The 24004-nt window shown below is 40.5% G+C and overlaps 1 protein-coding gene and 1 pseudogene across 12 annotated transcripts in view; one reads left to right on the forward strand and one right to left on the reverse strand.

The window, feature by feature from the left end:
- The window catches only part of THRB (thyroid hormone receptor beta), a 376102-nt gene that overhangs the window by 314282 nt on the left and 37816 nt on the right, over positions 1-24004 (forward strand). The gene's annotated exons all lie outside the window — the stretch shown is intronic.
- Positions 17498-17645, reverse strand: LOC113919153 (annotated as a pseudogene).

Consider the following 24004-nt stretch of genomic DNA (forward strand, 5'->3'; position numbering starts at 1 on the left):
AAGTAGTTGTTGTTTTGCAATATCAAGAATATAAGCCTGGTGTAATCACCACTAAAAAGGAAAAAAACATAACACTAAATCAATCTGACACATTTTTCCTAGATGAATGGAGGGGGTTTGATTTTGTTTGTTGTTTTATTGCAAATTTGCTTACCTTTTTAGCTGGTTCCTGCTTTTAAGAGTTGAACTGGAAAAATGAAATTGGTAGAAAAGGACCATCTTCAAGTTTGAGCTGTGTGTTTTCTTGGAAGATCTGTTAAGGCAAACCTATAAATTCCATTTTATATGTGATTTTAAAGTACTCTCCGCTTTACTGGAATACTACAGAGAACTCCCACATGCCCTTCATCTGGAATCACCAGTTATTAACACTTTGCCACATTTGCCTTATCACAGTGCATGTGTGAATGTACGTCTGCGTCTGTTTGTATATATAGGTTATTCTTTTTCAGAATCATGTAAGAGTCGGTCGCAGACATCATAACCCCTTGAACTCTAAATACGTTGGAGTGTCCCCTAAAGTCAAAGAAATTCTCTTATAAAACCATGGTACAGTTCTCAAAATCAGGAAGTTTAACATTGACGCCTACTATTATCTCATCTACAGACTTTACGAAAATTTCACAAACCATCTCCATGAGGGGAGGTAGAGGCTGAGAAAGGATTGTCCATGGAGGCTTTCGTGGGTGTCATCGCTCCTGGACAGGGCCGGTCCAGGCCACCACTACGTGTTCTTTATGTCAGTTCTGTTTCTGGTCCAGGACCCAGGCCAGGATTATATATTTCATGTAGCTTTTGCTTCTCTCTCATCTGCTTTAATCTGTAATGGGGTGTCACGACCTTTCTCTTTTTCATGACATTGACATGTTTGAAGATTGCAGGCCTGTGATTTTGTAGAGCGTCCCTCAGTTTGGGTGTGACTGATTTTTCCTCATGATAAGAATCAGATTATGTATTTTTGGCAAAAATGCTAAAAAAAATTGTTGTACCCCATGATGTTTGTTCCTATAAAAATTTAAGTGTATGATTCAGAAATGGTTTGCAAACTTCCAAACTGCCTACATGTTTGTGTGAGAAGTTTTCTATCTTTATTGATGAGCTTGTTCATTATCTCACAGGGTTAGAAGAAAGTGTATTTTCTAGAAGCCCACCTATTAAGCATCCATTCAACAGTCTAAGGATGAATGTCTCGAAGTCAAAGTTATTTGTTTCTCTGTCACCTATGAGATTTTCAAGGCTGGAACGACAGTATGATACCTCCCTGGGGGACACCTTTTTTTGCAGTAGGGACAGAAAGCAGATTCTCTGCAGTCTGAAGACCTCTGAGTATAACACATAGATGCTGCCTCTTTATTCATTTCTCATGTTTTAACTGGACCTTCCTTTCTTTCCACAATCCAATCCTATTAAATGACAAAACAATTAAGATTGGAATGGACCTTCAGTTAATCTTGATACCTACTATGTATCTTTCTAGATTATTTTGACATTTGAAATAAAATGAGGAACTTCAATTCACCATTTCTAGATGTGGTTCTCAGGGTACCGACATGAAGTCAATCCAGTTTTTGGAAACTCCTTTACCAATCCTCTTTTATTCACCTCTTCCATGAAGGCCCCATTCAAATGTCACTTCTCTATGCTTGTTTCTCCTTTCCCCCTCAGAATGAGTGGTTTCTTTCCTCATGCTGTCATGAAATGTTACTATACCAGAGCACCTATTGGGTGCTACCTGATCTTACTACAGCCTCGGAACATGCCTGTGTAATTCACCGGAGGTTGAGATCACCTTGATTTATACCAAAAACGTTCTTAAGTGTATTTTGTGCGCTCCGTGCTGCACTGTATGTTGATTGAAGTTCAGTGAGCCTGCTTCCAGCATGGGGTTTCCAAATAGACATGTTGGACGAACTTTGGGTCTAGACTTGAAATGCGCGACGACTCTGTTGATGACCAAGCATTAATGAAAATTCTATCGGCTGACTGACATTTGTCCTAGAGAAGAATAATAAAGAATTTAACCTATGCTGTTTCGGAAACAGTAAAATTCCACTTCACTCCATATTCACTTAACACATGAAGTGTTTGGTGTGTCAGATACTGTCTTCTGCTTGTTGATACGTCTTTTTAGTTGGGTTGCAAATTTCAGAGGAAGGCCCTGTCTTCCTCTTGTAGGTGGTACTGATATGTAAATGACATGAACTTTTAAATTTTTTTATTTTGATAATCAGTTTTAATTAGCTCAAGCTATTTGTAAACCCACATCTATTTTCATGAAGCTTTATTAAGATATAATTTAAGATATAATTTACATACCATAAAATCCCTCTGTTTTCAGTGTACAGTTCCATAATTGTTAGTGTATTTACAGAGTTTTGCAATCATCACCACAATCTTATTTTAGAACATTTCCATCATCCCGAAGAAACTTGCAGCTGACTTACAGTGACTCTTCCTTTCTGTACCCAATCCCTGGCAACCACTCATCTACTTTCTGTCCCGACAGATGGGCCTTTACTGCACCGCACAAAAATGGAATCACACAACAGGACTGGGATCTTTCTCTTGGCATATTGCTTTTGAGGTTCATCTACATTGTAGCATGTAGCATTACTTCGTTTGAACTTTTTACCTTTCATTATTCTTCATAGCGTTTTTAAGTATTGGTGTAAGAATGGAGCCTTTAATGAACAAAGAATAAATCTTTTGAAAACGACATCAATTGTGGCAGAGCCTCGATTTTGCACTAGTTGTTCTTAAAGGTGAAAAAGCAAAGTATAATGCAGATGACTCAATCATTCATTCATTATTCCTATTATTAGGGAAATTTGTTTTAAAATTAATCTCTGACATGTTATTCTGGAATAAAGAAAGTACACTATAGCTGTTAAATGTCAAAACCGTTCCACTCAAACAACCACTCAACTTTTCAAATCAAGTCCATCAGTGTGAATTACAATGAAATAATCATCTTGACACATTAAACTAAGTCGAAATGGATCTACTTGCTTTCATTAATTAAAGAGTACATAAAATGAGGGGCTATCTGATATTCATGCAAAGCATAAATGATATTCATAAAAACGTAAAATATTGAAGAGGTTTTTTCCTAGAGGTAGAGGTAAATATATATAAATAAATAAAGAGGCATTAAATTAAGCTCATCTTTGGAAAAACAGTTAAATCATTACAGCGACCTTGAATCTGTGTTGAAACCTATAAATAATTTTCTCTTAGAAAAGTAGTGTGGGGAAATGGGACAAGCAAGTTCTGGAATAGCAAATCAAGAGCCAAAATCTCTATACTAACTTCTTCCCTTGGCAGTTACATAAGGTTGAGAAAACCAACCCCTCAGTTTCCACTCTGTAAAATGAATGGAAATATCTTCACCACCAGGGGTATTGTTTGGTTATGAAGATAACACGCAATAGACCTCATCATTATTATTTAGCCAGTGTTCAAATTAAAGTCACATCAAACTGAAACTTTATTGGATGTTTTCTAGACTATGATGCAAACTTCATCAGACTATATTAGCCACTAAAGGTTTGCTTTTGAATCAAATGTCCATTCATGGAAAAGAGCGAACATTCCCCTGTTGGCTTAGAAAAGAGAGGAATTCAATGCTGATAACATTGGTCTACAATTTATTTCAGAAGCCTTACTTCTCTTTCAACCCCCCAGCCATAAGGAGGCTTGTCTGTATTCACTTCTGTACACATACATGTTTCATTTGGTCTAGACCCTGGTTCTCAAACATTAGCCTGCATCAGAATCCCTGGGAGGGCATGTCCCCACATATGCTGCTGACCTCACCCTGCTGAGTCTGATTCAGTGGGTCTGGGGTGCAGCTGGAGAATTTGCATTTATAAGAAGTTCCAGGAGATGCAAATGCTGCTGGCTCAGGAACCACACTTTTAGAGCCACTGACCTAAGGCTTGCGGAGTCTATTTTACAGTCTTTGTGGAACTACAAAGGGCTGTTTGCTTTAACCCACTCAATTCTATAAATTGGCATATTTCATCTAGTTGAAAGCTATTGTAACAGGGTCTGTGGTATCTTTTGCACAATTGTGCCAGGACAGCCGGTCCACCTTAATAGAGTAAAACACGACCTCCAGACCTTAGGCCTGGAAAGAGTGTCCAAGTTGAGGAAGTCACCAGGACTGCACTGTGAGAACCTCCTTCTCCTTGGACAGCTCTCATCAGTTCAGTTACTGGGGCTGCTCCCAACAACTTGGGCCCCAGGAGCTTCTTGTTCCCACTTGAGTGTTCTCAGGGCCCTTTCTTTCCCAGTGCACCCAGATCACAGTCCATTCCCTGTATGCCAGTAAACCATGTTGTCACACTTTCAAGCACATTTTTTGTAAACGTGCATTCTGCTTGGTGATGGATTGCAAACAAAAGCCTCCCCTCAGTATCCTTTCATAGAGCTGTAACAGGCTGACACTATCAAAAAGCTTTTGCCAAATACTAAAGGAGAAAAAAGCAAATTAGAAACGAAGTCAGAGTACAAGTTGTTTGAAAAGAGGAGGGCTTTGTGTTTCTATTCCTACCAAACAGACGCAGTCACAGAACCCAAAGGCCCCAATCTTGTGTGGTGATCACCCAGGATTTGCACTACCTTGTGTCTGGCCTGCCTCTTCTGGCCAGAGCTTTCCTCCTTGGTAAAGGCCAAAACCAGGACACTCCCCTCGGCAATTTCCCAGGCTCCTCCTCTCAGTCCCCGGTGTGTAATCTGAGAAAAACACCACTCTTCCAGGGGATCTATCCCTACAAATGGCCTTCCCTCCAGCAATAGCGTCATAGAACAGAATTCTGTGTTTCTGAAAGTATGTTTCATGGAACACTTGTAACAGATGTTGGAAGATACAAAGGATTCTATGATCAGATGTGTTTGGGAAATGCTGAGTCACGTGAGGTCATGCAGTTTGACAGTTTTCATCTGAAATTCTCTCAGAGAGGGATACACAATGCATACTTCCCAAACTCATTTGACCACAGAACCTCTTTTTATTGCCTTTTCCTCCAAAGCGTCTCTTGAGACTGGTATTGTGGACCACTTTGGAAACATCATCTGAATGTTAATTCAGTGCCACGGTGCCCACCTAATGAGCATCACACAATCAAAATAATCAAGGGGAGAGTGACTCGTGCTAATTAATGCACCTGGGACTGAGGAAGTAAAAAGTCCCAAAATGGTCTGAGTTGTGCATGATCCCACGGACTCAAGGTTTTATATCAGTTCTTAAGGAGGAGCGTCAAATCCCAGGCCTGGGGTAAGTCCCCTGAATTCCCTCCCTTCCTCTAAGGCAGTATATATCTTGGAGGAAGAACCAATGAACTTACTTCTAGGTTGGAGGTAAATAGTGAGGGAAAGTAAGGAGTCAAGGAGACGACAAGGCTTTGTGCTTAAACCCCCAGGTGGATGGTGGTACCTAGATGAGAAGACTGCAGGAGGAACAGGTCTTAGAAAGAATGAAGTTGGAGATGCCTATTGGTGTGCCAATGGACATGTCAAGTTGACAGCTGGACAGCAGATTCTGGTTGTAGAGGAGACATCTGGGATGGAGACATAACATTTAGGTGTCATTTACCTATTTGTTGAAAGCCATTAGAGTGGATGAGATCACCTACAACAGATGCCGCAAACTTCTTCTCTAAAATGCCACATACTAAATATTTTCAGCAAGCCATACAGTCTCCGCTACGATTACTCAACTCTGCCGTTGTAACACTGAGTAGATACAGAAGCAGCCATAGACGATATGTAAATGAATGAGCATGACTCTATTTCAATAAAACTTTATTTACAAAGCAGGTAGTGGCCCATGTTTGGTCTGTCAGCCAAAGCTTGCTGACTCTTAACCTAGAGTGGAAATGTATACTCAAAAAAGAAAGTCCAAGACAGAGCCTAAGGCACTTCAATAATGACAATTATTATACTTACATAATTATATCCACTTACTATGCCAGTCACTGTTCTAAATGCTTTACTTATACTGACTTCATCTTCACAATAACTGATGAGGTGGGTACCATTATCACTATTTTACAAAAGAGAAAACAGTTACCTAAGTGAAAAAGTTTATTTCTCTCTCTTGAGAAAAAAAAAATCAAAAGTGCAGGGGCTCCTGGGTGGCTCAGTCAGTTAAGCATCTGCCTTCAGCTCAGGTCATGATCCCAGGGGACTGGGATCAAGCCCCACATTGGGCTCAGGAAGCCTGCTTCTCCCTCTCCCACTCCCCCTGCTTATGTTCCCTCTCTCGCTGTGTCTCTCTCTGTCAAATAAATAAATAAAATCTTTTTTTTTTTTTTTTAAGTGCAGAGGTTCGCAGTCTAGACTAGTATGGCAGTTCTGTGGCAGTTCTAGGTTCAGCAACCTAGGTTCCTTCCAGCTTATTCTTCTGCCATCTAGAGTACAGCAGTTATTCTAATGGGCCAAAATGGTGGCTGGAGCTCTAGCCATCATATCCACATTCCAGCAGCTAGAAGAAGGAACAAAGAAGAAGCAAATGGTGTGCACCAGTTGTTTTTTTAAGTCTTGTAGAAACCGCCTTACAACATTTCTTCTGCTACATCTCATTGGCCAGAAGTTTTTCACACAGACACATCTAGGTGCAAGGGAGACTGGGAAACAGAAGTCTCTTCCCAAAGGCTATTGCACAACTAAAATTTAGACATTCTATTACTAAAGCAGAAAGAAAGAGAAGTTATTAGAGTAGAAGCTAGCATAAACATTTCATGTTTATTAATTATCTTTCCTTATGTGCCTTCTTGCAAGTATCATTGATAGCACTCTCCCCAAGACATTTCTGCTCAGCAGTCTCATATCTCTGGCTTCCACTGTTGAAGTCCTGTGTACCCTTCAAAAGCCAACTCGCAGGTCCCCTCTTCCATGACGCTATGCCCAACTCGCTAGGCAGATTCTTCCGGCATTCCCATGCCACATCACACTTCCTTGGATTTAGTTCTTTCCTGGTCTCTCTCCTTGGCCTGTCCCCTCTGCATAACCAGACAACTCAAGGACAGCTGAAATTAGGTCGAGGTGTGGAGGGTGAATTTTTAAGAACTAAGGGAAATACGCAGCAAAACTGCAAATGAAGAAAAAGTTAAGTATGGGGGACACCCATGGCATGGTAGAGGGGCCATGCTTGGGGACCCAGTAGAACAGCAGTTCTCAAATTTGGCTGCCTGTGGAAATAACCTGAGGAACTTTAAAAAAAACCTTGATGCTCACGTTTTACCCCATCCTGATTAAATCAGAATTTCTGAGTGTGACACCTAGGCATCGACATTTTTTAAAGTGCATGGGTGAGGCCAATGTGTGGCCTTATTTAAGAAACAACACAGCTGAAAACAGAGGAAAAGACACTGAAAGAAGCTGTTTTCCTCCTTCAGAGACCTTGAGGGTTTGTTGTTCACTTACGAGGTTTTCCAAGCAATATCATTAGTCTTATCCTTTTAGATTATTTCCTTCCAGCCGAAGACAGAGATGTATTTACATAAGAAATTATTATTGATTGGAACACTTCTAATGAGAATTATTAAAGCCCTCCCAAGTTTATTTCAGGCAGTTTGATGCACTATGGGTCAAACAACACTCAAGCTTCCCCTTAAGGTAACTAAATTAGAGTAGTCAGCCAGGGAAATAAGAAAACAATCTTACCGAAGCTCACCTCATTTGTGACACATAATACGTTTAAATTGCTTTATCGACTTTACAGAGAAGCATGCCAGATCGATCACGAGTGACAGCACTGTGATTGCTTTTATCAGGGTATGAGGGGCCATATTTCAAACTCAGTGTGAGTGTTGGACTCCATTTTCAGCTCACAGTAATGAGAGCTTTGCGCACTTGCTACATGTAAAGAACATCCCCCATTCTTGGAACAAGAAGGAGTGCATTCCAGAAAAGTTTTGTACTGTTTTCTCCAAAAGATAAAAAGTTAGGGAGGGAGCTCTCTTAAATAGGCTTTGATACTTCTTTTTTCCTGTTCAAAGATTTCTGAGGGAATGCAGGATTGTTTTAATTCCGTGACTCTCGGGTCTTCCACGTGTTTTGTAAAAATTGAAGAAAAACGGTTTTGGAGTCGTTCTTTCCCTTTTCGCTGCAGTATGTATATCCAGTTCTGGGGCAGAATTTAACGCTCTGATTTTCCAAGCACATTTGGAGATTTCTGGAAGTTGTTTCTAAGTATTCCTTTGGCATGAAAGTTGAGACTCTGGCTTTGGTTGATATTGTTACTGGTGAAAAGCAAGAAATTGCTTGGATCTGTGCCTTCGATGAAATAGAAAGGGAGCCAGGAAACGCACTGGCAAAACTGCAGAATTGGCCGGATCTGCCATGCTGCTCCGAACCAGAAAAAGAGGCCTCGGAACATGTGTGTTTGCCAGGAAAGAAAACTGCTTTATTGAAAGGTTAATTTTCAGATTAGTTTGGGGAAATTTGAGATAAATAAATGAAATCAGACAAAAAACATAAGGCCTGGATCCTTTTTCCTGGGGTTTTCAGAAAATAGTCACTGCTTCCAATGAAATGTTTTGACATTTTCAGCAGGGAGAAAATGTTAATTGTAATGTTATGTGTATGTGTTCTTAAAAACACTTGCGAATAAATCTTTTATTCGTTTTGAGAGTAATCAGAGAGTAAAAACACTATTAGGATGTTAGCTATGTTCATTACTCCTTATGGTCACTTTACTGCTGTCTGGAATGTTGCAGTTCATTTTCCCAATTCAAATGTACCAATTTGGAGAACATTCCTTTACTTGTCTTACAGTTCAGTTGCAATTTTTTGAGGAGTCTTATTACTAAACATCCATGGGGTCGGCCTGGGTTTCTTCCCTTGTTCTGTCTCATTTGTTGCTTACTCTCTTCCCTTGATCAGTGGCTCCCTTACTATGTTTCCAAAATCATCAGCACTTGTGGCGCCTGGTGGCTCAGTCAGTTAAGTGTCTGCCTTTGGCTCAGGCCACGATCCCAGGGTTCTGGGATTGAGCCTCATGTCTGGCTTCCAGCCCAGCAGGGAGTCTGCTTGTCCCTCTCCCTCTGCCCCTCCTCCTGCTCATTCTCTCTCTCTCTCTTTCTCTCTCTCTCTCTCTCTCTCTCTCTCTCTCAAAGAAATCTTTAAAAACAAAAAAATTAAATCATCAGCACTTAAAAAGACTCCCTTGCATGTCGGTGGCCCACTGACTCAGTATATTGAATACATGTGCTACTGAACTACTTAGTGGCAGGGGCTGATCGACTTTTGCTCTCTGCTCCCACCACCTCCCTGCTTTGCACTTAACAGACACCGCGTAGGTGTTTGTTGAATGACTGTCATTCATACCTTCCTTTCTCCGGTCATATACCCCTATCCCAGAATCCCATGTTGGAGTTGACTAGAGTTGCATAGCCAAAGAGGAGGTCTCACTGCTGAGTATTAAAATATTACATTGTCTGTGGTCGCTTAGGAGGGAAATACCAACAAGGTCACACATTCATGGACCGGCAGGAACCCAAATGTAAATGTCACCACCTGAGTCCCAGCCCTGCAAACTGAGTCTCTGGAAGAATGAGAAAGAACTTTCAAAGAAAGTTCTAGCTTCAAAGAAAGCAGCTTTGGCCCTTACTGAACCATGATCTAGAACACATGCATATAGTGGGCATCCACCTGCTCATCCACATGGAGAAAAAAAGCCCTTAGTAATTGTCTTAGCAAGCAGTTAGGGTCTAATTTGATATTTGTTCGCATCTTAGTTAAAAGATACAGTGATTCTTATAGAAAATGCTTTTCCCTCTAAAAGATCACGGTCTTTAAACCTCGAGCATGTGAATAATCTCAAAAGCAGATCTGATTGGAACAAAATGATAAATGTACACGCTTTCCCACATACTACCTCCAAGAGTGCTGTTAAGTACAAACGGAGGGGAGAACCTGCCATAATTGAGGCGGTTCTTCATTTAAGGGCATTGGCACATACTCTCCCTCGTGTGCTGATAAACAAAACATAAAAACAGAGTGAGCAAAGCTGATTTAAGCTTTAGGTCTCATGTAGATTAGTGCCAACGATGTAGAAAATGATCTAGTGCAAGGAACAAACCAGAACTCATTCACAGATACCAGTGGCATTTTCAGAAGTGGCTTTCTTTGGCATGTTTCTAAAACCTGCGGGACCTGTGTGTCATGAGGAGGATGGCTGGATCCTGCCATTAAAAGCCAATCAGTAACATTCAACAGACTTAACCACCAACACTTGCATGACTAGATTAATGTTCTGGAGTCAGTCATCAGGCTCATTATTACTGGGATTTTCTCTGGGTCATGCTAATAAACCGGATTATTGATTTTAGGATTTTCTGTGTATCCAAGGATATTCTCTAAGATGTCTTTACAAGGTTTCATGCTTAAGTTGTCAACCAAAATGACATCACAATGAGTAATCATTTTCTAATCATGTTAAAAGGGGTTAAAAACGGCATATAAATGAATCTTTCCAGCTTTGGGGGAACGGGAGCATTCTTGCTGTCGGCCCTCCAGCTGGGGGACGGTCATCCCTACCTGCGTGCCATCTTCCCCGGGACTTAGCTGTGTTCTCAGCTTAAGACCTTTGATAGTCAGAAATCTGCTTTCCAATATGTTTGAATGGCAGGAGAGCTCAAAAGACACCTCAATCTAAATAGGATTTTAGCCCATCAGGTGCTATTCCAAAGTAAAGCAGGCTGGGTGGCTGTGCTGGTGGTGGTGTTTATTCATCTTTCCTTCTGGTGTCATGCGTATGGATGGACGTTTCTTGGCGTATATGCCCGGCTCTCAGGGCGTATGGGGCTGGTGAATGCATGCGTAGAGTGTGTGTATATGTAAAGTAGAAACTGAACCAGGGTCACAAAATGAACTACTGTCTGCAAGAAGTATATGAAGTGCACCCCGCTGCCGGCAGCAATTGCTACATGCAGGCCACTGATTATTACACGTATTTTGAAGATAGTCCGGGTTACAGTGGTTGCAACGCTCAGGCTGTGCCCAGTAACAACATATATATGGAACAGGCCTGGGCAGTGAATCAGCCTTATACCTGTAGTTACCCTGGAAACATGCTGAAAAGCAAGGACTCTGATTTGGACATGGCCCTGAATCAATACAGCCAACCTGAGTATTTCACTGAAGAAAAGCCTACTTTTCCTCAAGTGCAGTCGCCATCGTACTCTCAAAAAAAAGGTAGGGACCATTTCACTTGAATTTGTTGAAAGTTTCTGTGTTTGTTTCCGTCGTGTTTCAAAGTTACGATTGGCATCAGCTTTGTCAAAGCTTTGACTTTGAACGCTGAATGTTCGAAATTAAAAACAGCAGTAAAGAGAGTTTGCTAGTTGATTGAAAAGGGTCCATGAGTAACAAAGATTTCCAAGCACTTTTTTCCCAAGCATATGTGAGAGCTGGATTGAGCTGATTTTTTAAGCTGTGTGTGTATATGTGTTTGTGTGTGTGTGTGTGTATATATATATATATATATATATATATATATATATATAGAGAGAGAGAGAGAGAGAGAGAGAGAGAGAGAGAGAGAGTATTGCCCCAAATGAATATGGTCAGTTTCTTTGCTAAAGAAAATATGTAAAGGCTTCCCCTCAGTGGATAGGCACTGTGGCTTTTGAAGTGGGATAATTCTCCCCAGTTCAGGTTCAGATTAAAAACTCATTTGATTTTTTCTTGGTATTTCATATTAAAAGTTTATTTTCGTTAACTAATAACTTAGCGATTTTTAATGGTAGTATAATATTGTTAGATTTTATAATTGTTCATCTTAATATATTTACTGATCCATGTAAGCTGTAAACAATCTACTTATGACCATATTAAGCTGTAAGAATGTAAAACTCAAGAAGGAACTAATATGCTTCTTATTGCCATTTTGTCCCTAAAGTTTCACGTGTCTGGAATCATGTCAAATGAATTCTCTGTATGAAAGCAAGAGAAATATCCCTCAAAATATCCAAAGTGAAAACAAGTGCAATATCCATTTATTTTAATAGACACTGTAGCTTTACAATGCTGTGTGCTGTGTAACTTTCTCTCAATGGAACATTTCTTCTATATCAAAAAATAAAATAAAAGAAGCAAGCAGGTAGTACTCAGGGAACTTAGTAGCATCTGCCAGATATTTTGGAAATAGCTTAAATTCTATTCTATTCTTAAATATGCCAGAAACTGTCTTTTCCTGCGTACAATCTACAGGATGTTGCATAGGAAATCAAATATACAGGTTTCTATAATTTGCAAAAATATGAGGCCCATTGATCCTCAAAGGTGAATTTCTCTGCGAAATTATTTTAAAACAGAATTTGGCTTGGTTGATTACGGTTCCCATAAAAATCATCATTTGCTTTTCATAATGTGACTCTGTAATTAAAAGTAGCCTATTTTGAAAACAAAATAAAAAAAAAATCTCAAACCCAAACTCCTGTTTAGTTGTTACCATAGACTGTGTTTGGATTTTCTGTGCTGTTCTCCACCTTCCAAATATGAACTATGAAGGGAATTACAGCAGAAAACATATTCAGAGTAATTCGTCTGCATTTTCGTTTAGTTTCACATCCTCTTTAAGGGTATCAGAATTTCTCTCATGCCTTACGAAAGGCACACCACAGAAGTCCCCTAATGGGAACATTTGAGATAGATTGAATGTGTGCTTTCTATTTCATTTAATATTATACGTATAAGTAATTTATCTTTGAAAAGAAGAAGTGAACTCTGCTTCATTAGACATGTCTGGATATGCCTCTCACAGTGTTGTGGGATCACAAGATAATATTGGTGACTACCTTTCTATCAGGGCATTCTGCTATTCTTAAAAATTCCTGCAAAACTTTTCAGGCTCTTTTACTCTTTTTTTCTTTTGTCTTTTCATGATGTTTTCTTCAAGCAGTGCTGGAGAATATTTGCTCATAAAACATTAAACCAGAGATTCTTTGCTAGTTAATTTGACGCTTGAACTAGAGGCTAAGACACATTGTATGCATATATTGATGTAATTTCCCAAAGCCATATGCCATTGAAAAGGCCACAGCCACCTGCCAAACTCACTAAATCAAAGCAGGCAAATATTCTTAAATGCTCCATTATTTACTGTTACAAGTCTTTAAGTAAATCCCAGTAAAACTAAACCCAGCTGTTAACTGTCTCTTAGGACAAAAGGTCGTAGCCAACACGTTTATCCATATTGATCCATTATTGATTTTTGTTGTTGTTGGAGGACATCAGTAGTATCTCCTTAAGGCAAAATTAAGACTATAAACAGGTGTTCAGTGGGTCAGGCCTCATTATTCCAATTGGATTTTTATCTGTTTTCATGAAATTCGTAATTGTTTCATCTGGATTTGTTGCTGTCACTATAGTGCTTATAAACTCGTCAGTAGCACAGCTGTCTTAACTTTGTCATTGTTTTTTTTTTTTTCTTAAGGATGGCTTATTCTTTAGCCTTTAATTGGAATTTTCTAGTGTATAGGAAATGATCATAATCTTGTAAAAAAATGTACTGTAAGTACACATAGATGAAATAAAGGAAGACTACAGGACCCAGGGTCGACTAGTTATCTTAATGGTAGAATTTAGAATGACTTTTAGTTCTCTTTGTGCTGTTTTTCTGTTTCTATGTTTGTAGCCAAGAGGGAGAAACATTAGCAAGCTCCTGAAGCTTGGAGGACACGAACGAAGAGTCAGAATTCAGTTCATTGAATCAAATTTAAACTAAAGCTTCAAGAATTAGGCTGGGGGGCAGAGCCAGTATCATTTTCACTTAGAGGGAAGGCTGAAATGCAAAATGTAATGTCTGTCTTTTTTTTTTCTATAGAATATGAGAAAAACACATTTTTAATTTTTAAAAGTTAGGGACAAATAAGAGGATGCGAGCTCCTCGTTTTTATGTCTTTCAAGTAACCTTGCCTCGATTTGTTATGTGAAAATCAGCCATCACAGCCCGTTCTGCTCACTCCCTTCACCCTGGCCCCCAGCTCAGGAGGAAGGAAAGAGGAGGTTTGGAAACCAGCCGGAGGGAAGGGAATGGGCAATCAGGGTGTCGTGTCTTCTCTTTTGTGACCAGGATTTCAGCAGAGTTAAAAGTCAGTGTCTTTTCCCTTCCTTTTCCTTTTCCTTTTTTTTTGGGGGGGGGGTGGGAGTCACTGGCTGTTTCCATCAGAAATTCCAGTCACGTTCCGACATCCCCAAACAGCCTGAGTCTGGCTGCCCTGCAGGCGGCTTTGCCAGTCGGCCTCTGGGTCTGCTTAAATAGAATCGTTCTCTGAAATGTCTGTCCTGTGCGACCCGGGTCCACGGGATTATTTGCTTTACCTTCTGTGTGCCGCCTTTATAGGAATTGCATGTCCAAAAATTTGTAGTGTGTTTGCATCAGAGTTGGTTATCATGTCCAAGAGAATAAGAAATTCCTACTTTTTTGAGTCCAGATAAAGGAGATGGGGTCCTGTTCAGTTCGGGTTTTGATCGCACATGTTCTTGTTCTAAAGCCACATTCTTAGCGTTGCAGAGAGAAATATTAATAACCAAAGCAGGAACTGCCCCTCAAACTGTCCTTTCTGACTCTGTCTCAGGGACAGGAATCTAATGTATGTGAATAATCATGTAGACATTAGAAATGGAAATTAAATGGAAAGGTGAGGGATGTTTGAAGTGATCCACAACAAGAGGACTGGGTTAAAAAGAAGAGTAAAGCCCCAAAGAAATAAGATTAGAATTTCCTTAGCCTCTTTCAAAGTCAGAGAAGGGTTGCTATACAGTAGAATCAGACATGGGGTGGCTCCAAAGTCTCCCCAGAAAAGAAAAATGTTCCATGAGAAACAGGTACTCTTAAGCCCTAGATTCACACCCAGTCTCTGGAGAAATAGGCAGGAAGGAACCCAAAAAGGGGAAGATTCATGAGTCTCCCAACCACATAATGACTCCCAGCCACAAACCTGAAGATGAGATGATCGCACACTATTTCCATTTCTTTCTTAACATTTCCCTCTCCTTCCCTTCCTGCCTCTCTTCCTCCTTTCTGTCGCCCCTGACCCCCACTCCCCGTTACCTCTCTTCCTCCTTTCTGTCGCCCCTGACCCCCACTCCCCGTTACCTCTCTTCCTCCTTCTGCCCCTCTCTTGCTTGTCCCTTCTCTCCCCTCTAGTTGAATGTGTTTAATTTAAACACATATGATTAGTCTACCCAATGCACTAAGTGTTGCAGACATCATGTCTTTGAAATATAATACTTGAGAAGTTAATGCAACTGCAGATTCTTCTATAATGCTTATGTAATTGCAGGGATGCTGACACAAGGTTAGGCTTTCAAATTAGGCACTGCCCCCTATATACTATTAAGAGATAATACCACTCCAGAAAACAATAGAACCATTTTTTTTAAAATACAAAATGCTGCTAAAAAGGTTAAGTAAAAGTGCCTCCTCTCAGTCTCTAGAACTGGAAGCAAAGTAAGGAACAGTTGCAGTTTCCAAACCTAGTCCAAGTGCAGTCCAAGTGCATGAGCTGCCTCTTCTGTCCTTTCTTTGCCAAGGGTTAGGTTCCTGCCTTCTCAAAGGCACATCCTTCAGAAATGTCACTGGATTCCCTAACCTCATCCTAGAGCACCCACTGCCATTCCTCACAATGGAAGCCAATAGCAGGAGTCCAAGGCATGATGAGAAACTGAAGTCAGACGACGCCAGGCTTGTGAAAGACTGTTGGTGCTGCTTCTTTACTGTATATGGGGTTCGTGTCTGCCACCTTGCATCCCTGATGAACACTTACCCACAAACTCAAAGCTTTTTTTCTTAGCTCTCAGCATCCAGGTGCATTGAACCTGAGGTCCCGTTGCCTCCCACTCTACCCTCTGTTCGGGTCTAGCTTTTATGACCCCCATCTTCTTGTACTGATACTAAGTACCAGTGCTCACTTGGTGTCTGTATTCTTCCTCTTCCAGACCCTCATGACTGCAGAGCTTCCGTGCGCTGTCCTTGGTACCCACCCCCTCCAGCTCCGCTGTCTCTGTGCTGTACTAGCTGCTTTAGAGAATTTCCTGTTCTGCTGGAGACGTGTGCTTTTGAGTAGTCACCCCACCCCCCCCATTGTCATCTGCAGAAACTTCCTGCCGTGCTGCGCTGTCCTCTTCTCTCCATGGTCACCCCCTTCTCAAAGCCTTCTGCTTCCAGCCACTCAGTGGCCATGATTCCCTGCCCTCTGCACCCACCACGGGGCTCCTCCTCAAACTTTAAAACCCTTTTCCATGCCCTGTTAGATCAAACACTAACACCACCAACTCTTCCCTACCCACGGGGAAGATTCTAGCTTTCCTGCCCTAAAGCGAAGTTTTTTTTTAATTTTTTTTATTATTATGTTATGTTAATCACCATACATTACATCATTAGTTTTTGATGTAGTGTTCCATGATTCATTGTTTGGTTATAATACCCAGTGCTCTATGCAAATGTGCCCTCCTTAATACCCATCACCAGGCTAACCCATCCCCCCACCCCCTTCTCCTCTAGAACCCTCAGTTTGTTTCTCAGAGTCCATCGTCTCTCATGGTTCGTCTCCCCCTCCAATTTCCCCCCCTTCATTCTTCCCCTCCTGCTATCTTCTTCTTCTTTTTTTTTTTAACATATAATGTATTATTTGTTTCAGAGGTACAGATCTGTGATTCAACAGTCTTACACAATTCACAGCGCTCACCATAGCACATACCCAATGTCTATCACCCAGCCACCCCATCCCTCCCACCCCCCCACCACTCCAGCAACCCTCAGTTTGTTTCCTGAGATTAAGAATTCCTCATATCAGTGAGGTCATATGATACATGTCTTTCTCTGGTTGACTTATTTCATTCAGCATAATACCCTCCAGTTCCATCCACATCATTGCAAATGGCAAGATTTCATTCCTTTTGATGACTGCATAATATTCCATTTATATATATATACCACATCTTCTTTATCCATTCATCTGTCAATGGACACCTTGGCTCTTTCCACAGTTTGGCTATTGTGGACATTGCTGCTATAAACATCGGGGTGCATGTACCCCTTTGGATCCCTACATTTGTATCTTTGGGGTAAATACCTAGCAGTGCAATTGCTAGGTCATAGGGTAGCTCTATTTTCAACTTTTTGAGGAACCTCCATACTGTTTTCCAGAGTGGCTGCACCAGCTTGCATTCCCACCAACAGTGTAGGAGGGTTCTAAAGGGAAATTTTGATTCTGGCTTTGTACTTCTGCCCACACTCTCTTTTCCAGAAATCTTGGCCAGTTTCTCCAGGTACCCCTCTCTCTGCCATACTTCCCTGAACTAGTGATGCTTTTTCTAGCTACCAGCCACTGCCAGCCATACCCCGGTATGTGCCCTGCCATTCTCAGCCCCATCACCTCAGGTTGCTAACTCAGCTCAGAACCCACCAGCATCTTCTATTTAACCAGAACCACATTCTCTCCAACACCATGCACTCTATTCCAGTAGCACACAACTGCTCCCACCCTGTTATGACAACCAATAGTGTGTCCAGATATTGCCAAGTGTCCCTCTGGGGTGAAATCACCCCTCATTGAGAACCACTGCATTAAAAGAATGTAATATCCAGAGAACATCTGCACTTGATCTTAGCCAAAAGGCCAAGAAGCGATATCCAGAGAACATCTGAAGTAGAGGATCTTTTTGTAATGTGAAAATCCCTCCTCAGTTTTCATAATGAAAAGTCTAGATTTTTGTGTACCAAGTTGTTTCAAAGTGGACTTGAACATATATATACATGCAACATACTACTTACTTATGTGTTATACTTACTACTTATGTGTTATAGTTCATTCCTATAGTCTAGAATTGGGTTCTCTTCATCATATATGCTTGTTTATGTAAACTCTATCTAGATCATAAGCACCATGAAGGCAATCACCTCCTTTACTTCACACTCTGTGAAGTGCACATCTATTATGACCTGCAGGCAGACCAATAGAGCTTTTAACAACCATGATGGTATCCTGATGACAAATGCAACCACTCATTCCCTTCATTAAAGGGAAGAAGGGCTGATAGTCCACGTTTTTAGAGCTATAACCCTAAATCTCATTCTGAATGGATTTTCAGATAAAGGAAAGCACCCATTTTTTTCTCAAACATGCAGGATCTGAAATAACTGTGGGAACTTCTGTGTAAGCCCAATGCCATAAGCTGACTCTCAGGGCAAAATCAGAGGCAATTAGTACCCATTTCTGGTGACCCTTTCTGCTCCCCTCCGATTCCCCACTCTTCTAATACACTTTACCTTCCTGCTTTCCAACCCATCCCTTCTTTTAAGACAGGAAAAGAACTTCATTAGTACCAGAGTTCTAAAACTCCAATGCCTACAAGTGCCAGAGAGCTGAGAGGAATGGGAGAGAGGCACTTTGTTTCATAAGGACTGCTTAATTTAAATTTTTCAACCAACACACATATTGTATGCATGTTATATGATAAAAAGTATTTTTAACTTTCATAAAGAAATATATTCTCGCTCCTTTTCCTTGAATTACTTTTGTCTTCCCACTTTTGACAAAAATTAAAAATCTGTGAAATATTTCTTTACCTATAAAAAGACAATGCAAGGGGCACCTGGGTGGCTCAGTTGTTAAGTGTCTGCCTTTGGCTCAGGTCATGGTCCCAGGGTCCTGGGATTGAGCCCCGCATCAGACTCCCTGCTCTGCAGGAACTTGCTTCTCCCTCTCCCACTCCCCCTGCTTGTGTTTCTGCTCTCACTATCTCTCTCTCTGTCAAATAAATAAATAAAATATTTTTTAAAAAGACAATGCAAGCAGAAACATAAATGACAAGTGACATTTAGCTGCAGGGTTGGGGCACAATAGGGAGTGGTAGGGACTGCAGTAAACTCAAAGGTATGTCTCTTTCTTAGAAGATGGGCTGCCCTTCTTGGTTCAGTTGATTGTCGCCCTATGAGAATTTGGGCTCACTATTGCCAGATCTTCTGATTTTTCACATGAAGCAGGAAATCTGGATTTCACTTAAAATGTCCCAGTTTTAAAAGCTGGCTGAGATTTTTAAACACTCTGCAATCCAAACACTGTGGACTGCCAGTGTGTGTGCCCCTTTGATTAAAATTTTGACTGAAACTCATTATACCAATCTATTCCCTTTCCTAGTGATTTGCATCTTCAAGTGTTTTAGTTCTGATTATGGATTGAAAGGTTATGTCAGCTACTAAAAACTTGAGTCTACAAGGACAGGGACAAGGAAGTTTAGCTAGTGACTTGTCCATGAAACTTTATTAAACCCAAACTTAGCCCTAAAAATGAATATATTTTAGTCTCAGGAATTTTTGAGTCAGAAGAAATAATCTGAAACTTGCTTTACCCCCCTTTTCTGCCCTAAGATTTCCAGATGGTGGAAATCCACAGTCCCTTCATCATGTCCTCTCCCCTTCTCTGAATTAACACCTCTGATCTAGTCGTCTTTCTGCTTCCCTTGTCCTCCTCCACCCCCAGTGTTTTAGAATTGGAAGACTTAGGACTCCATGCCTTCCATCACCCAGCAGCAAGGGTCTAGCCAGCCAGGGGGCAAGGTGGAAAGCAAAGATGCTCAGTGATTCCTTGAGGGTAGTAGGGAACATGGAAAGATGGTTGCTGTTCTGAGGAATGATTTGGTGAAATGGGAGCCTCTGGGGCAGCTCTTCTGGAAATTCGCAGACAGCAATGAAAGAATACCTTTAAAGTTAACGCAGTTTCAGGTTTGTATCCAGTGTCTGACATACTAGGGCCATGCATGTATATTAAATAAATTAATGGCTGTGTCTGGATGGATGGATAGATGGATGGATTAATACAGTGTTTCTCAGAGAGTTAAAATTAACATGATGTAAAACTTGGTACCTTATACTAGGAATTAAGTGTAAAAGGAATCAGCATTAGTATGTTGGGAAAAGGCTAAGAGATGAGCCATTCAAGATTTTTTACATATATAAAGAAATGACACAGGGAAGAAGGTGCTAGTTGGGGTGGGAGGGAACCTTAAATCAGAAGAGTCTGAGCTATCAGATGAATTGAGAAAGTTCAATATAAAATTGAAAGAATGACTAAACCCGCTAATTATTTAGCTTCCTTAAGGGTATTAATATATAGTCTCATCTGCTATCCTGACCCAAACTACTCAGGATTCTTTGGTGGCTCTAAATTGATAGTTCTACAAGATGAATCAGCAACATGGACCTCTATGAACCGCCCAGAGTATTTCTGACCACCAGTGATAACCACTGCTCCTTTTAGATAGTTTCGTTTGGCAAGGGGTCCTATACTGAAGGTATGATAGGCCAGATTGGAAATGGTCTCTGAACTCAGCTCCTCTCTCTTCTGCAAGATCTACCTTCCTAGGCAGCACCTTCTACTTTACATCTACCATCAAGATCAATCTGCCTTATGTTCTATTCCCTAAGCTTTGTGTGTTTGCCAAGGTGACAAGAGGTGCCAGTGTTTCTCCTCCTAGGACCTGAGGTGATGTTGTAATTCACTCAAGAGAATTAAACTAGATAGCCTTCTGATTTTACTCATACATGGGAAAGGCTTGAATCTAGTGCAAACCAAGAAACCAGCTCACTGCCTCTTGCATGATTTCTAGTGTAAATATAAACAACTTTCCCCTTCCACATACCAAGTCCCTCTGAGAGTCAAGTTTTTTAAAGTAGTATTAAGCTGCAACATGGATAAACCTTGAAAATATTATGTTAAGTTAAAAGCCAGTCACAAAAGACCACAAAATGTATAACTTCATTTGTATGAAATATCTAGAATAGGCAAATCTGTAGAAACATAGGTTAGTGGTTGCTTAGGATGGAGGGGGAAAAAGGGATAGGAGGAATGCGGGTGTCTTCTAAAGGTACCGGATTTCTTTGGGGGATGATTAAAATGTTCTAAAATTGTGCTGAGAATTTCACAACTGTGAATATAGAAAAAGCTATTGAATTGTATGGTATGTGAATTACATCTTAATGAAGCTGCTATCAAAAAAGATGGAAAATGTTAGTAATATTTAATCATGTCTACCTATTTTACATGCGGAAAATACTTGGCAATTAAGCAGACATTGCCAAGTGTCAAATAAAAAGAAAATCTCCAAGTCCTTGTTGAACAAACAGGTGGAGTTTGTTTTCATAATAATATGCTTGATAAAGCGGCAGCATAGTTTATTAGTCTAGAAAAACAAGATATCTGAGCATGTAAGACTGGGGAAAACATATCACCCTTGGATTATCACATACTGACATGGGTCTTAATTGTTTTCTGGGGTGTTATTAACCATGTTTCTTCAACTTACTTGGGATAATTTGCAGATGCAATTCTCAGATGAGCAGTGTGGCTTCCAGAGTTGTGTTTCTTCATGTTTGTTTCTAGACAGAACCAAATACTGACATCCATTTAGTGTCCCTTCCTGGTAACAAAACTAGCACTACAGGTGCATTTTCCTTAGCAGGGCATATTTGGCCAGCATGTGGCTTATTTGGTAAGCATGAAAAAGGAAAAAGATGGGGACACAAATTAGGAGAGCAAGAAATGGTTAAGTTCTCTGGGAGAACAAGTTAGCTTGTGATGTTGTCAAACAGATTCAGCAATCTTAAGAGAATCTTCACCTACCTATTAATTATGTGTGGGATGTTACTCCCTGAGCGATGTTATTTAATGATGAATAATGGACTTAGGCATGATAATTGATGTATCATTGCCTGTGTTGACTGTTTTGGGTAAATAGATGGTTCTGAGTTAATATTTTAGAGAAAAGAAAGAGATGGGTGGGGTACACTAGGATGACCATGTAAGCAACTGCAACCAACTTAAGTAGATGTTTCTATAAACGTCGTGATGATTTCACTAAAGACATTTGAAATCACCTATTCATCCACCAAGAAGAGAATCTAGGAGAAATCAGAGAACAAATTAAACCACCCATAAGACTAGCAGTCAGAAAATGGAAGGAGCCCATTCTACTCACAGACTGAATTATCACTGGATTCCAGGATTCATAAGAACCTAAAGGTCAAAGAGTTCAACCATCTATGTAAATTGTTCAACTACAGGGAGGAGGAAATTTTCAGTATCTTACTGCCAACACCACCAGATAGAGCAGGCAAGTCATGAGGTAGAGTGAGAAATGGTGAGGGACAAGCAACTTAACTCTGGTTAATATTCTCTGGCCCTCCCAAGGCATGTCCCATAAACAGTACAGTGTCCAACTGTATTACAATTGGTTCCTGAATATGAGAAGGATGTGCCCTTACCTCTTTCTCCCTTATCTCTCCTGTGGGCACCTGATACCAAGAACTGAAAAGTCCTCACTCTGATAACTATACATAACCTCTACATATAAGAGATCAAGAGATAGCTTTCCTGACATGGATATATGCATTCCATCTGCCTTTACTAGAAAGGTGTGTGTTTTAATAATTGGGTTACTTTGTTGCTTAAAAGTTACTTTGTGTTTATTAAGCCTGTGTTTCAATGCACACACAAAGGTGTGCACACACTGTCACACATACTAATCCAAGATGAAGAAACACCAAAATGCTACAGTGGTTATCTCTTTGGGGTGAGTTGACAGGCAAATTTCATTTTTGCTCATTTATGTCTTTTTTTTTTCTATAATGAACTGTATTACTTGTATAATTTTTTTATTTAAAAAGAAAGTTTGTAAGAAACTAATACATACATTGCTTTTGATTCCTAAAGACTGACCACTGAATGCCACTGGTGTTAGTTAAGTCCAGAGTATCTCCAAGCATTTTCCCTATGACCCTCCCCCCACATTTGGTAACTAGTTATTTCTCTGAGCACAGAGCCCTGTTGCAATATTTTGTGTTATTTCTTCCTATAGATGGATTCCCCAAAATTGTGTTTGGAATAAAGCAATGCCCAGTGAGTTTTCCTGTAGATGTTATTAGATTTCTTATTAAATTGGAACCACAGCACCATCAGTTACCTACCAGACAGTGGCATATACAACCTTGGGACTTGGGGTTAATGAGAAACCTAGCCAGGAAGCAAAGACTCTTTTGAATGTAATGGGTAGTGGGTTAGATAGCCCAAAGTAGAAAGTGGAGCACATTGTATAAAATTCAGACTGCAAATCTCCACTTTTGGTGATGGGTATCTGAATCAAACTGGCCTGGTCATCGTGATTTTCATTTCTATATTGTGGGAAAATGGTATTGCCCTTAAGCTCTCTTTGGTCCTGTCTCACTGTATTGAACCTAGTGATCAGAGCAAAGAAAGAAGGACCGAATCTAGTTGATTAGTGAGCATGCATCTCCTCAGATCACTAGGTCTTGGATGAGCTTCAATCTGGATGTGTTAGTTTTAATCTGAGTGGAATCTTGGTTTCTTTACCAAAAATCAAACTTTCTAATGCCGTTTTCATTAGCTCTGAAGTTTGGCCCCCTGAATCGGCATTATCACCTCTTTCAGAAATCTTTTCTGAGATCTTTAGCCTTCTCAGGCACGGCTCCAGGCTTTTAAACCTACTTATCTGCAGGTTCCAGACATATCCCTCCTGCTCACATTCTTCACCATTGGCCAGTGGCAGAGATCTTGAAAACTGTATGCCATCCATAGAGGGAGCAGGTGTTAGACAGTGGGGTTTCAGCATGAATGTTTTAAGCCCTGCCCTCTAGCTGGAACTGTACAAACCTATAGTGAATCAAAGATTATGGTCAAAGGGAAGAAAGAATTCACAGGTAGTTATAATATAGATATAAAAGGACTACTATTGAGGAAGCACAAGGAGATATGGGAGTACCCAGTTTAGACTTGAGCTGGGGGGTAGGCAGGAAGGCTTCTCAAAGGGTTTCCCCTCTGTGATTCTGGACATAGCACTATCCTAGTGCCTTCCACATTATATGCAGATGATCTGTTATTGTCTTTTTCCCCACCGCACAGAAAGCTTCCCCAAGAATTGAAACTTAGCCATCTTTAGATCCTTAGCACATTGCCTGGCACATAGTATACACATA

The sequence above is a fragment of the Zalophus californianus genome, chromosome 1, assembly GCF_009762305.2.
Source record: "Zalophus californianus isolate mZalCal1 chromosome 1, mZalCal1.pri.v2, whole genome shotgun sequence".
Classification (NCBI taxonomy): domain Eukaryota; kingdom Metazoa; phylum Chordata; class Mammalia; order Carnivora; family Otariidae; genus Zalophus; species Zalophus californianus.